This window comes from Vicugna pacos, chromosome 20 (assembly GCF_048564905.1).
Source record: "Vicugna pacos chromosome 20, VicPac4, whole genome shotgun sequence".
Taxonomy (NCBI): domain Eukaryota; kingdom Metazoa; phylum Chordata; class Mammalia; order Artiodactyla; family Camelidae; genus Vicugna; species Vicugna pacos.
Window position 1 is genome coordinate 4,999,263 of NC_133006.1, and position 16,384 is coordinate 5,015,646.

Sequence of the window (16,384 nt, forward strand, 5' to 3'; positions counted from 1 at the left end):
GCAGAGTTAGTGTTCACCAGGTGCTCCTGCATCCCTGTCATTTCCTAGGGTCTCTTGCATGTGTGTATGGGCTTGGGGTCCAGTTCTGGAGGACGGATGTGGTGACAAAACATGCTTCACCTTCTGGGCATGCCAGCTCGGGCTGGTGTAGCGCCTTCACCCCTCCCTTCTTAACCACAATGCCCTTGGGGACCACACATGCCACTGACATGTCTTCAAGATGAAGGAGGGCTCCCTGACCCTTGTCTGCCTTTGTGTGTATGAGTGATCCAAGATTGAAAGCTCTGTCTTTGACTGCCAAATGGCCGATCCTATCCTAATAAATGCCATGTCTCAAAAGTGTGATCATTCTACATATTAACTTTGTATTTCAGCTTTTTTTTTTTACTGAACATTATATAGTAATACATACAGGTGAGATATATATTACATACATATAATATCCCATATTTAATAGATTTATCCATGTTAGAAAACACTTAAAATAATAATTTAAATAGCCATAAATAGTGTGTGTATATACATTTACATATAGTATTAATAACATTGGTTAAATAATATACACATATACTACTATTTGTGGTCAGTTAAATTATTATTTTACTACTATTTTAAAATAAACATATAAGTAAATAAATAGTAGTGTAGTGTGTATATATATATATATATATATATATATATTCTATTTTATTACAGGCATTCAGACGTATAAATGTCACATACATTTTATTCCTGAGCACACAAATGGATGCGTTTTAAGTGTCAGCCTATATATTGTCAGACTATGTGATCACATCTTCTGAAACTAGGAAATTCATGCTTAGTTTCTCCTTTCCTGTGGAGTGACTGTATTTTTGAATGTCTCCTAATGAGGATCAAAGTGGGCTTCACATGTACTGTAGAGTCTTTCCTATTAAGCCAAACTATCCCAAGCATGCTTTTCAAATTTAGTTGAAAGCTCTTTATCACTTTTGAGTAATGCTGTAACAGATGGACAAAAATGTCACTGTATTTTGGTGGCTAATTAGATTAAGTGATACTTTTTTAGATTCAGAGTGTAAGACGCTGCATTTTAATAATCCACACTACTCCAATTGCAAGCACCTTAATATCTTATTCATTTTATTTGAATTTTTCAAATATACCATTCATTTCATCAAACTATGGAAGAAAGGAACATGACTAAGTCAATAGTATAGTTGTACAGTGAAAAATGCCCTTTCTGAATCAATAGTACGTTTTCAGTTTTATATGCCAGCATTTGTATTTTACATAATGTTGGATATATTGGACTTTTGCCAAATTCAAAAACATGTGGTAATTTTTAATATCCTGTTTTTAGTTTTTTGTTGTTGTTGTTTGTTTGTTTTGCCAGCATTGATTTATGAATCTGTTAACTATATAACAGAAAATGTTTGTAAACTAAGGGAGTGGCAATTATTATATGTTATGATCTGCTCTATCAGTTACAATAACTTCTTGCAAGTTGCCTCCCACTGCATCTGCCTTGACATTTGTGGCTCAGTGTATGATAGGGCTTGGTCTTTTCCCAGAAACAAGTCACCAAAAGAATAAAGATGTAACCTAAAAATATTTCCTGGACAAGAAATGTGGATTATTTCATCCTTAAAGGAAACTCATATACACTTAAGGAGCCATATTTTTCCAAAGATGAGTTTATTTCTGTTCTACTTTAACATAGGCATTTCAGAGATTTACTGGTTTCCACAGCAAGTGTCTAGCTGTATTTTATAATAAATGAGCATAAACTCAAGACTGCGATGGAAATTATTCCTTTGTGATTTTTAAGTGAAGAAATTCCAGAAATAAGTAGACCCACAAGAAGTGTATAGACATGCAACAGAGTGTGACCCATTGTGCTGCCTGGCAAAATCACTGTGACATCAAGGGTTTGGAGATGTTTCATTATAAGCTAAAAGAGTATGAGCCAGCAAGACAGTCACCAAAACCTCAAGAATTTTAGCAAAGTTTAGTCAAGCAAAGTTTCCATTGCTTTGATCTCCATCTCAAGCACTGAAGGAAGTCTGGCACTGCCATCTTGCACTAAAATTGTTATTATGACATCTTACCCTGATGGTGGTCCTGCGATATTTCACTTGGCCTAAGATGAGCCAAAAAGACATAGGCTGATCAGTGAAGTAACATCTGGGCAGGAAGAGGGAAAATCTAACAGGGCAAACTCTGAGAGCTAAGCCAACAATGCTAGGAGGGTAGTTACCAGGCTGACCTCGCTCCAGGTGATAATTTACATTAGCATTCCATGGGAGGAGGAACGGTTTGGAGAAATGAATCATTTTCTAGTTCTTTCTGAGTCTTTGGTTTATTAAATTTTAATCAATGATTAACTCATGTACTACTAGATATCCAATATACCCTCAAATATTAGAGTCCAAACTATCTGTCATTCTGCTTCAATCCTTGACAAAATTTGTAGAGCAAATGTAAGATTAATTACCAAACAAATCTCTCATTCTCCACCTACCCCCAGTTACGCTCACCAAATATTCATATTTTCATCAAATGTATGTCAGACTTGCATTCACTCTTCAGAAAATGAGCAAAGAGATTGAAGGGATTCTGTTCATGAGAACTTAGAAAGATATTTGCAACAGGACTTCCAACCTGGTAAATGTCCTGCAGTGCCCAGCTCTTGACTGAAATATTTGTTACGCGTGCTCCCAAAACTATTTTTAGATGAAGTAGAGTAATAGACAAATTGCGGAGACAGATAAGTAGATGCAAAAACAGACAGACATACTGATTTAGAGATAAAGAGACAAAGCATGCAAGCATAAAGGGTATAATACTTTGAAAGTCAAAATTTTAAAAATCTGTCATTTATATCCATTATTGCTGATATTTGTAGATGTCATCTTGAATTTGAAAAGTATGTTTTCTAAAGACATACAAAACTTCCTGTAAGTCCGAATTCTAAATATCCTTGTCTTACATATCATTATTCGAGTTGGTCTTGATCTGTTATTTATATCTTAATCCACTTAACCAATGGATTTATCCCTAAAAGCAGGAATACTCAAGTGTGTCCAATGGGAATGCATTTGAAGACTTATTCTTTGGCTCAAAAAAAAAAGTTACTCTAGAAAAGTATCTTTTTTGAAATATTTTACTCTAAATATAAAATATCTGCATACCTTGGCATGGTCAGAAGTAGTAATTTTATGTGCTTTACTTATCAGAAAAAAAATCAAATTTTAATGTTCTTTGGTCATTGCCAAAGTGATGGTAGAGAAATACCATCCAGCAGGCCTGAAGACCTTGTCCATAAAGAATGCTCAATAAATTCATTAGTGTTAATGTTTTTATATTTGGGCAAAGAAGCACAATTTTGATCAACTATTATCAGAGCTATGAATTTCTCAATACACTACGTTTCTTTTAAAGAAAAGCAATTATTCAATTTAGTTTGTAATTCTTTTAAAAACACATCATTGCTTAACTTTGCTTACATATGTTTTTATGCAAAAAAAAAAAAGAGAGACAAATGACCCTGAGTAAAATTCTCTTGGGAATTAACACTGACTGAGTGCTTTAGTATGCTATCTCCTTTTTCACCTGCACACCTGAAACTAAGTCGTGCTGGAAAATGATTTTACTTTTTCAATTGTAGCCACTTAAAGCATAACAAAACTTATTAGGTTTTGAATACTGCTTCCCTTCATGATGATATATTAGACATTATAGCAGGCAAAGGAAGAATAAAAAGCCAATCATGGCCACTGAAAAGGGATATTAATAATGTAATGCTCCTATTGACTTATGTGATGTTTCATAAAAATATGTCTTTGCTGATTTCTAAAATTAGTCAAGCACACTAAGGGTTTAAAAAAAGATTAAATGAGCCAAAATGTATTTTAAGGAAAAGGTGTTTTTGAAAGTTTAAAAAAAATTCTTTAGGAAATTCTACTCATAACTACACTATTAGATTCCATTTCAGTAAAAATGTATATTTCAAAAGAGATTTACTGGAGTGATATCAGCAAGATAGTGGAGGAGGAAGTTTCAGGCCCAGGTTCCCCTACAGAAGCATGGAGTTAACAACATATGGCCCAAAGTGCCTTTGGGAGAACGCCAGAAACCAGGTAAGATATTGCAGCTCCCTGGATGAGTGCAAAGCCAGAAGGCACTGGGCAGAAGCCAGGAGAAAGGTTCCTTGCATCTGCCCACCAGAGCCAGTCACAGCAAAGCCTGATCTGGATAAAACCGCCAACCCTCAGGCTCATCCCTCCACTCAGAAGAGAAAAAGAAGAGTGCACTGTGAGTCAATGGTCCAGCTTTTCAGAGGGCTACCCAAGGGATGGGTCTCATCTGGCCTGACTCAGAGCACCGACATGATTGGCAGTTTGGGGCCAGGTTGAGGGCCACTGAGACACCATCAGAGAGACCACCTTACTGCAGATGGACACCAAGGAGGAGCAAGAGCTTGCACGATCCAGAGAAGGGGGTAAACTTCTTTAACTGGGAAATATTTGCACAAACTCAGAAAAGATACAGCTTCAGAAAAGGTTTTAGATACTCCCCAAATCTCCAGCCAAGCTTACAGTCAAGGTCTTCCCCTGAGTGAAGGTATGAAGACAGTAAAACTGAGAGGTGTGGCTGTTGGTTTGTTTGTTTGTAATTAAAAAAATTTTTTAAAGACATTATTTCTTTTAGAGCAGATTTAGGTTCACAGAAAAACTGAAGGGAAAGTACAGAGATTTCCCATATACCCCCTGCCCCCACACATGCACAGCCTCCCCCATTATCCACATCCCCCATCAGAGCGGTTCATTTGTTAAACCTGGTGAAACTACACTGGCACATCCTAACCAGACATCATTGACATCACAGGTCACTCTCGGTATTGTACATTCTGTGGGTTTGGACAAATGTGTGATGACAAGTATCAATCACTATGTAGCCTATAGATATTTTCACTGCCCTAAAAGTCCTCTGTGCTCAATCTATTCATCCCCCACCCCCAACTTGAGGTAACCAATAATTTTGCTGTCTCCATAGTTTGCCTTTTCCAAAATATATAAGAATCTTACAGAACATAGCATTTTCAAATTAGCTTCTTTCACAGGAATAGGCATTTAAAGTTCCCCATGTATTTTCATGGCTTCATAGCTCTCTTCTTTTTAGTGCTAAATATTATTTCATTGTCTGGACATACAGCTGTTTATTTATCCATTCACCTAATGAAGGACATCTTCCAAGGTTGCTTCCAAGTTTTGGCAATTATAAATAAATATGCTATAAATATCTGTGTGCAGGTTTTTGTGTGGACATAAGTTTTCAGATCCTTTGGGTGAATACCAAGAAATGTGATTGTTGGATAATATGGAAAGTGTATGTTTAGTTTTCTAAGAAACTGCCAACACTGTCTTTCAAAGTGGCTGTACTAATTTGAGGTCCCACCAACAACAAATGTGAGTTCCTGTTGCTCCACATCCTTGCCAGCATTTGGTGTTGTCAGTGTTCTGGATTTTGGCCATTCTAATAAGTGAGTAATCATATCTCATTGCTGTTCTGATTTGCATTTCCCTGATGACATATGACATGCAGCATCTTTTCATGTGCTTATTGTCACCTGTACATCTTCTTTGGTGAGGTGTTTGTTAAGGCTCTTGACCCATTTTTTAATTGGTTTGTGTTCTTACTGAGTTTTAAGAGTTCTTCAAATGTTTTGGATACCATTCTTTTATCAGACATGTCTTTGCCAATGTCGTCTCCCAGTATATGGCTTATCTTCTCATTCTCTTGACACTGTCTTTCACAGAGTAGAAGTTTTTAATTTTAATAAAATCCAACTCAATTATTTATTTTACAGATCATGCCATGGGTATTGCATTGCCATACCCAAGGTCATTGAGACTTCCGCCTATGTTATCTTCTAGGACTTTTATTTTATATTTACCTAGTAGGTCTGTTGTTTTACGTTTAGTCCTGTGATCCATTTTGAGTTATTTTTTGTGAAGGCTCTAAGGTCAATGTCTAGATTCATTTTTCAAAGTGTGGATGTCCAGCTATTCCAGCACCATCTGCCGTTGCTTCTTCACTGATGAGCAGTTGACTGTATTTATGTGGGTCTGTTTCTTGGCTTTCTGTTGTGCTCCATTGATTTGTTTGTCTATTACTTTGCCAAAACCACACTGCCTTGATTACTGTAGCTTTATAGTAAGTCTTGAAGTCAGAGAGTGTCAGTCTTCCAACTTCATTCTTCTGTGATATTGTGTTGGATGTTCTGGGTCTTTTGCCTCTTCATATAAACTTTAAAGTCAATTCGTATATATCCACGAAATAGTTTGCTGAGATTTTGATTGGGAGGAAGAACTAACAGTTTGACAATACTGAGTCATCCTATCCATTTATTAAGGTCTTGTTTGATTTCTTTTATCAGTATTTTGTAGTTGTCTTCATATAGATCTTGTACATATTTTGTTAAATTTATACCTAAGTATTTCATTTTATTGGTCACTAATATAAATGATATTGTGGATTTAATGCCATATTATACTTGTTCATTGCTGGCATATAGGAAGGCAATTAACTTTTGTATATCAACCTTATATCCTGCAACTTTGCTATAATCACATCTGTTTTTTCAAATGCCCAAATGTCAACAAAATACCACAAAGTATACAAAGAAGCTGGGGGAAGTAGCCTAATCAAATGAACAAAATAAATCTCCAGAAACTGACTATACAGAAACAGATCTGCAGATATTTCACAAGGAATTCAAAATAACTGTCTTAAAGATGCTCGATAAGCTTAAGATAACTTGGATAGACAACTAAATACAATCATGATGACAATGAATGCACAGATTGGGAATATCAAGAGAGACAGAAACTATGAAAAAGCACCAAATAGAAATTCTGATGCTAAGGAATGCAATAACTAAATTGACATATTCTTTAGAGAGCTTCAGAAGCAGATATCATGAAAAAGAGAGAATCAGACTTAAAGACAGGTCACTTGAATATTGAATCAGAGATACTAAAAGAAAAAAAAAATGAAGAAACACAAGAGAACTTAAGAGTCTATGAAACAATGCCAGGAAAGCAATAGATGCATGATGCATATGAAATAGCAAGAAACAGAGAGCCTATTTGAATAAATAATGATCAAAAACTTTACAAATTTGAGGAAGGAAATGGAAGTGCAAATTCAAGAAGCTCTACAAATTCCGATTAACATAAATCCAAAGACACTCACACCGACACATTATAATCAAACTGGCAAATCACAATCAAACAGAGAATCTTGAAAACAGCAAAAGAATAATGATTCATTACATACAAGGGAGCTTCTATAAGATTATCCATGGATTTCTCAGCAGAAACCTTGCAGACCAGAAGGGTATGGGTTGATAAATTCAAAATACTAAAAGAAGACAAAAACAAAAACGCCAACCAAAAATACAGCATCCAATAAACTGTCCTTCAAAAATGACAGATATTTGCATTTTCATGATGATTAATGCCATTGAGCCCCTTTCCTATACCTGTTGACCACTTGTATGTCTTCTTTGGAGAAGTGACTACTCAAGTCTTTCTGCATTATTAAATCAGGTTATTTACTGTTTGGCTCTTAAGCTGTAAGAGTTCCTTATATATTTGGATATTAACACCTAATCAGATACATGTTTGCAAATATTTTCTTCAGTTCCATAATCTGACGTTTCATGCTGTTGATTACTTCTTTTGCTGTGCTGAAGCTTTTTAATGTGATGCAATCCCACTTGTTAATTTTTGCTTTTATTTCATGTGTTTTGGGGGTCATATCCAAAAAAAAAAATTGTCCAGACCAATGCCAAGAAGCCTTTACTCAATGTTTTATTTTGGTCGTTTTACAGTTTCACATCTTACATTTAAGTCTTTAATCCATTTTGAGTTGATTTTTGTAAAAGGTGTGTAAGGATCCCGTTTAATTCTTCTGCATGTAGCTTTGCCAGCACCATTTATTGAAAAGACTATCCTTTCCCCAGTGTGTGTTCTTGGTAACATTGTTAATGGGTATTATCAAAAAGACAAATGATAAGTGTTAGTGAGGATGTGGAGGAAAGGAATCCTTGTACCTTGGTGGGAATGTACATTGGTACAACCCCTACAAAGACAGAATGGGAGTTCTTCAAAAAATTATAGATAGATCCAGCAATCCACTTTTGGTTATATTTTTTTAAAAAGATGAAATTAGTATCTTGAAGAAATACCTGCACTCCCATATTAATTGCAGCATCTCTGACAATAGCCAAGATGTGTACATAACTTAAAGATGTGTCAACAGACAAATGTTAATAAACAAATTTGTGCTAATGAACAAACAACTTTAATATGTGTGGATGTATATATACATTCATGTTTTATTTATATACATATAATTGTATATGTGCAAATGATACACACACAAATGAATGTTATTCAGTCTTTAAAAAAAGAAGGAAATCTAGCCATTTGTGACAACATGGATCAACCTGGAAGACATACTCCTAAGTGACAGACGTCTGACACAGAAAGACAAATGCTCCATGATCTCACTCATATGTGGAAACTAAAATAGTCAAATTTATAGAAGCAGAGCAGAGAATGGTGGTTGCCAGGGACCAGGGAGAGGGGGAACAGGGAGATGTTGATTAAGGATATAAAGTTTCAGTTAATTAGGATCAATAAGTTCTGGAGACCTAATGTAAAGCATGGCAACTATAGTTAACACTTCGTCTTATACTTGAACTTTGATGGAAGGGCAAGTCTTAGGTAATCTCACCACATACACTAAAATGAAAGCTTTGTGAGGTGATGGATGTATTCATTAACTTGAGTGTGGTGGTTACCTCATAAAGTATACGTATATTGAATGTCAAGTCATATACCTTAAATATATACAATATTTATCTGTCAATTATACCTTTATAAAGCTGGGAAAAAATGGAGACATTAATACTTTCCTAGATAAACAAAAGCTGAGAGTATTCATCACCACTGCCCTAGCCCTAGCAGAAACGCTAAAAGGATTCCTTCAAGTAGAAACGAAAAGATGCTAGACAGAAACATAAAAACATATAAAACTATAAGGCTATGTGGTAAAAGGAGATATATACACAAGTAAGTAATCCTGTAGCATTGTAGTGTTGATAGTTAAATCACTTTTTATTCTGTACATAATTTAAAAGATAAAATCATAACAGTAGCTATAAATCTCTGTTAATGTTACACACTATAAAATGATGTCACTTGTGAAATCAGCAAATAAAGCAGGTGGTAAGGGTTCAACTTTATTCTTGTGCATGTTGGATATACAGCCTCCGGGTACCAGTTTGGCAAGATGAAAAAGCTCTAGAGATCCGTTGCACAATGATGGGACTATAGTTAGTACTGTTAAACTGTACTGAACTCTACACTTAAAAATGGTTAAAATGGTAAATTTTATGTGATGTGTTTTTTTTACCACAATTTCTTGAAAAATTAAAAATGTGATTTTTAAATAACTACATTGTTTGGTGTTAACCCCCTGCCTCCAAGAAGTCGTATCATAATTTGCACAATGCTATACTCCAGACTGGTAATTGTCTGAGGACCCATGAGGGTCCTTTACAGAGGACCTGGGGGGTCAAAATTATTTTTCAGTATACAAAGATGTCATTTGCCTTTCATACTTTTATTCTGTTTCATGTGCACAGTGCAGGCTACATGACAAATCCACAATTATTTGCAAAGGCTATTAAAATATTCTTCTTTTTTTCAACTACATATTTATACCAAGTCCACATCTCTTCATATAATTCCACCAAAAAATGTACTGTGCTATAGTGGATGCAAATGCAGATATGAGAATCCAGTATCTTCTGTTAAGCCAGAACATTAAAGAAATGTTTACAAAAATCATGTAAAACAATGTCAGTTTTATCTTTATAGATGTTGGGAGAAAAATCTTTATATTTATCTTTTTAAAAATAAATGAATAGTCATTTTGCATTAAAAATGTTTATATCACTATGTACAGTGTGGATTATTGTCATTTAAAAATAAATTAATAATACAAAACAATATGAATATACTTAAAACTACTAAATTGTACACTCAAAAATGGTTAACATTGCAAATTTTAGGGTAAGTGTACTTTACCACTTTACCACAATTAGAATTAAAAATGAATTAATAAATATTTTAAAGTTACCCAGTTTTAATTTCTAATAGTATGAACACCGATAGTAGATACAATTGACATAAACAAAACACTCCTTCAAGCTCTCACTAAGTTTTGAATGGGAATGTGTTCTGAGACCACAAAGTCTGAGAAAAGCTACTCTCAACCATTCCTGCTATTTTAGCTGATTATTACATTAGAATTAAAATCTGTTGCAAAAATGGAAAGAAGCTCAGTTCCTTCAAAACAAATTTCACAATTATCTTGAAACAAATGAAAATTGACTTTTTTATTACTCATCAATTCAGTTTTTTAAACAAAGGCTGTGACAGCTGTGCCAGCAACAATAAAAATAGCTGATGTGCTTGGTAACTGAAATTAGCTTTTCCATCACCTGATGGCACAATTCAAGTTTTTCTCTTCTGTTTGTAAAGTGTGACGTCTGCTGAGTTTTCATGCATGAGACAGAAGGCATATAAAGCTTTTCTCCAAAAGAGAGAAAATGGATAATCTCCTCAGTAAACACAACAAATTTCAATTTTTAAATAAATAGTTGGTATATGTGGCATGTAATAGATCTGAATTTCTCATCTATAATGACTGGATAAAGAAGCTGTGGTATATATATACAATGGAATACTACTCAGCCATAAAAAAGAATGAAATAATGCCATTTGCAGCAACATGGATGGACCTGGAGAATGTCATTCTAAGTGAAGCCAGTCAGAAAGATAAAGAAAAATGCCATATGATATCACTTATATGTGGAATGTAAAAAAAGACAAATGAACTTATGTATGAAACAGAAACAGACTCACAGACATAGAAAACAAACTAATGGTCACCGGGGGGAGGGAGTGGGAAGGAATATACTGGGAGTTTGACAGTTGCAGATACTAACTACTATATATAAAATAGATAAACAGGTTTATACTGTACAGCACAGGGAACTATATTTGATACCTCATAGTAGCTTATGGTGAAAACGAATTTGAAAATAAATATTTGTATATTTATGTATAACTGGAACATTGTGCTGTACACCAGAAATTGACACAACATTGTAAACTGACTATACTTCAATAAAAAGAAATACAAAAAAATAAAAAGTAAATTGCCTTTTCATTGTGATCGCAGCAAGCAGCAGTTTTCTTTCATGTAGCTTGAAAACAACACTATTATAATAAAAGGCACTGAGAACAAAAAGATGACTTACTGCCTTGGTCAAGAAACATGAGTGTTAACAATTGTTTGGTGTGTTGCTAACTAGTTGTGTTGGTATTAGTCTGGTCCGTAAAAATAAATACACCTCTTCCTAAGGCAACCAAAAAACATTACTGCTACAGAATTTGGGAAAATCTATTTTTACTTTTACTAATAAATCAGACGTTGAATGATGGTGGGTGTTCACAGAAGCTCTCCGTAAACAACCACAGCCACAGCTGTTTCATGAGGCCCCTGGGTTCTCTTAAAAGAACGGGCACAACAAATTTTTTGTATGAAAAGTCACACAGTAAATACACATGTGGCTCTGGGCGCAGGGAATCTCTATAGCAACTACTCAGCTCTGCCATGGTGTTGGAAAAACAGGCATCAGCAATGCAGCCATGAATGCAGATGGCTGTATTTCAATAAAACTTTATTTACAAAAAGAAGCTGGAGGGGGGCAGATTTGGTCCATGGGCCGCAGTTCAAGGAACCTTGTCTTAGACCCTTGCTTTCTGCTTTCTCCCCATCAGTAAATGACTGTGTGTTGTAATCAGGGCATTGCTGTATATTTCCATGCCAGATTTGACTCATTTAAGCCAGTAACAACAACAAAGTGTTGACATGAATAGATCACCAGCAATTCATAAAACATATTTGAAACGCTGTTGCTCTTTGTTCACAAAACGCTCCCTTACGCCTTTTTGATTTTGGCTCAGAAACATGAACCTTTCCAGCTCACGTATGTAAACTGACTTCAGTTAGCTTAACCATCCACTGACAGTGACAACTCAGTTAACGGGGATGACTGCAAAACCAGTCAAGGTTGAAAAGAATGTTTCTCCCATCTTCTATACTTGCTAAAGGTCACATATAGAAAATAGAATTTCCCAAATTCCCCACCCACCTAAGAGGATACCCTGCCATCAGCAAGTCCCCCACAGTCATAAACACTGGTCTAGTGTGGCCAGTTAGAAACTTACTGCATTTTGCAGTCCAATGGCTCGGCAAAAACAATTTTTATTTTTACCTCGTGTATCAACCTGTGTGAAAATCTTTCCATGTCAGAGAAGCAGTAGGAGGCAAACATTAAAGTCCTTTTTTTTATTATTATTATTATTTTACTGTTAGAAAAAAGGCTTCAAAACACTGTCTCCTCTCAAAATGTGGACAGCTGAGTAATCAGCGGGGGGTAGCCTGAGGTTACTCATTGCAGTAAATGTTCACACGTTACCACATTCTTCATACTAGATTACCATTATCAATGGCTCCATCCATACATAAGCACTGAAATTCACAAACCGGGGGCAAAATCCAAAGTCCACTGAGGGTGAGGAATCGAAGTTTGATTTTTCAAACTGCTGTAGCAATCAGTTTTCTTTTTTCTCTGTTTTTCCTTCTGTCTCTTGTCCTGCTCTGGTCTCTCTCCAATGTATTCAAAGTCTGGAGGTCAAAAACTTCCAAGATTCTGAACTCTTCTCTCTTATCACATGCAAGCTTCTTTTCATATCTTTCGAGGCCATCAGTAGTTTAGTTCCACAATTGTTATCCCATCCCAGGAGGTTTTCTCTATTCAGGGCACACTAGGCACCTTACCTTGAAGGCCTCTAAAGGTCTCAACCATGTCTTTGCTCAGATTGAGATTTTTATTCATAATAATACATCAATTCACACTAGCCACCTATCAAAATCCGGTTCCAATTTCAAACCCTGAAGTTATCCTTTTTCTTATCCTGAAACAGACTGCCAGACATTTCCCCAGCAAAGATGGTTTATTTGGAGTCAGCAGAGAATTACAAATCAGGGTCTGCAGTCTTGGGGAGCCACATGCAAGTCTCCACAGGGCAAGGGGAGGAGCCGCTTTTATAGAGGAGAAAGGAAGTTGGGGGATGCTGTAGTAAACAAAGAGTCCATGGCTTTTCATTGGCTGAGTCCTTGCCAGGAAAGAAGAGGAGACTTCCTTCTTCCTGTTGGGCTCTGCCTGAGAGCACCCCCTGCTGGTCTCCCAGCTCTACTTAAGTGAGGTTTCTGTTTATTAATTTCTTACACTATCTACCGACCACTTGATTTCTGTCCCTTCTTATCTCAAAGCTGTCTTACTCGAAGTGAAAACCTAAGTTCTTACAATGACCTACATTTAATGATCTGGCTCCCCATTATCCAATGCTCCCTCTTTCTTTGCTCCATCTACTATTGTGCCCCTTTAAACATATTCCGGCCATAGGACATTTGCACTTGACTTCCCCTCTGCCCGAATGTGCTTTTCCAGGTACCTCTATGGCCAGTTCAGTCCTTCATTTCCTTCAGATTTCTACCCAGTGAGTCCTTCACTGGGTGCCCTACCTGACCCTGACTTGCCCTGTAACGCTTTCTTCCTCACTGCTCCTGCTTAGCTTTCTTTTTAATGTATTTGCTTTTTACCTTGCTTACTGTCTGCTCTACTGCATTTTAAGCCATGCTGGAACAGGTATCTCATCAGTTTTGTTCAGTTTTGTATGAACAGCCCCTAGAAGAGCATCTGAAACAAAATGCCCTGTGGATGTTTGCTGGGGGAACCCATGTCATGAGCATGACTTAACCACTAACTTTCCGCCTTGCTTCCTGGTCTTTATTCCCTGCACGATGCTAATCAGCCCCAGTTAGATTGTCAGGGCTTGAGGTCATGGCCTCGGTTTCATCTGTTTGAATTCCTGACACACCTAGAACAGTGCTGAGCATATGAAAAATATTCAATATATATAGGTTTTGATCTTTAAGGTGTTGTAACTGAAAAAAACATCTAAAGTAAAAAAAAAAAAGAATGTTAATTTTCCAGAAATAGAACAAGCTCACTATTTGGCTGATAAGTTCTGGGAAATACAGTTCTGGTTAGAATGAAAAATTCAAGAACCAATTTCCATTTATTACTGTCTCTTCTCAGTAACGCTCTACCCCTATTTAAACACTGAGCCTGGATAACTCAAGACATTGTGAAATGCGAGGAAGATGAAGGTAAGAACATCAACAGAAAACCAGAATGGACGAGGGGAGCTTTGTACAACCTTTAATGAAACTGATGCCAATCTTCCTTCGAGCATGAAACAACTTAATTAAAATGTCCCCTTACCAGTTTCAGAATCTCTAGTGTTACACTTTAATTATATGCAAACTGACATTTTGTTTGTGTTAAATATTTTGCTCCACTTAGAAGCATTATTCCCTAGCCCTTAAATTATACACAGTGACCTCAGTATAGCAGTTAGAAAAACCTCTGCTTTAAAGCAGGAACCATAGCTGGTGCAATAATAAATCAGCTCCAGTTAGTGCAGTAGTGATGACCGAGCAGCCTCCAGACGTTAGAAATCTGTGGGTCCATACTTAACCAAGCTCACCTGCAGGGAATGTGGACCTGTCTCCAGTGTAGGTGTCCAGCTCATTTTTGTGGTCTGCTGCTCTGTGTGTGAGAGTCCACCCTGATCTCCGGCCTTTCTGCCAAACAGCCTTGCCAAATTGGTTCTCAGATGGAGACACTGCTGCTGTGATGTGACTTTTTAAAGAACAGAGCTCTGAATCTGTATATTCTTGTTTGGGCAACAATTAGAATTACTCCACAAAGAAGTAATATTCAGAACTGAACCTGTCCCTGCCCTATAACTTTTGTACCTTTGGACGTAGCCAGTGCTCAATAAATTGAACTAAAGGTGAGTTTCATACCCTCCTTGTCACTGAGCCAACATTTTCAAAAGCCAGACCTCACTTACAACTACCAGGAAGCATAGAAGTCACGTTACACAACATCGCTGTTCTTAGATAGTCTCAAGGAAATTCCCTGCTATTACCAGGGAATAAATCTTCCTTCTCACAGAAATATTTTCTCCCCTACACTCAGGAATTATCCAGCATCCCTGTACTGAAAGAGAAGGAAGTTCTATCGAATCACTTGCTTAAAGATTTTTGCTTTGGAAGCCTTCTTGTCTATTTCCTGCAAAGAACTGAGGAAGAAATTTATCATGTTTTTCTTTGTATTTCAAAAGAAAAAGAGGGAATTCATGATTGAATATTAATAAGGGGCCACAGTCCCTGCCCTGGGGCCCTAGGGCTTATTCTGAATGGGCCAGAACACCCCACCACCTGCCATGTTTTTCAGGAAAATTCTTCTGGTGATCAGGGGTACCCTTCATTGTCCATTCATGGTCGAATGACTCATACCAGGTAAGCTGAAGGAATTTTCTTGAAAAACCATCTCATACGATCAGGCATCTATACTTTGGGGTATAAATATTGCTGATTAAATTTCCAGTCTAGCTCTTTTTACTCCTGTGTCTTCAAGTGAGTTAAATTACATTTGTGAACTTCACATGCAGTGCAGTCGTCAAAATAATTCTTTTTTTTAACAGAGAATTTATTAGGATTAAATGAGATGATGCTTCTGACAGTATTTTGAAAATGCAAAGCACTCTCCAGCTCTCAGTTACGATTTCCATTTTTAAATTTGCTTCTCTTTTGTATAATCCTTTCACCCTAGTGAACCCAATCGACATGTTTTCACTATTACATAATAATGACCAAGATCACTATTTTAATTTTCTATATGGCAGCTCTGATCATGTTTATCCCTACGAATAGCTCCATGGCATCTACTAAGTTGATGATCCTCTGACAGGTTTATTTATATATTTTAAAACACATTTATTGTGGTATAGTTCCTGTATAAATTAGGATTTTGAAACTGCACCCCTTGGGGAGTGATGGAAATGTTAGCAAACTTGATTGTGTGCTGGTTTCACGGGCGTGTACGTCTATCAAAATTCATCCAGTTGTACATCTGAAATATGTGTAGTTTATTGACATACTTATTTTTAAGAACCATTTTTTTTGTATCTTCTCTATGTTTTATGCCTCACCCCTGGAAAATTATAGTGGGAAACATTCTCGAAATTTACTAATGGCACCTCAGTGACAGATGCTCAACACAAACTAGTTAAGGAAAATGAGCTTTCATGAAATGACATGACTGGAAGCCCTGGCTCGG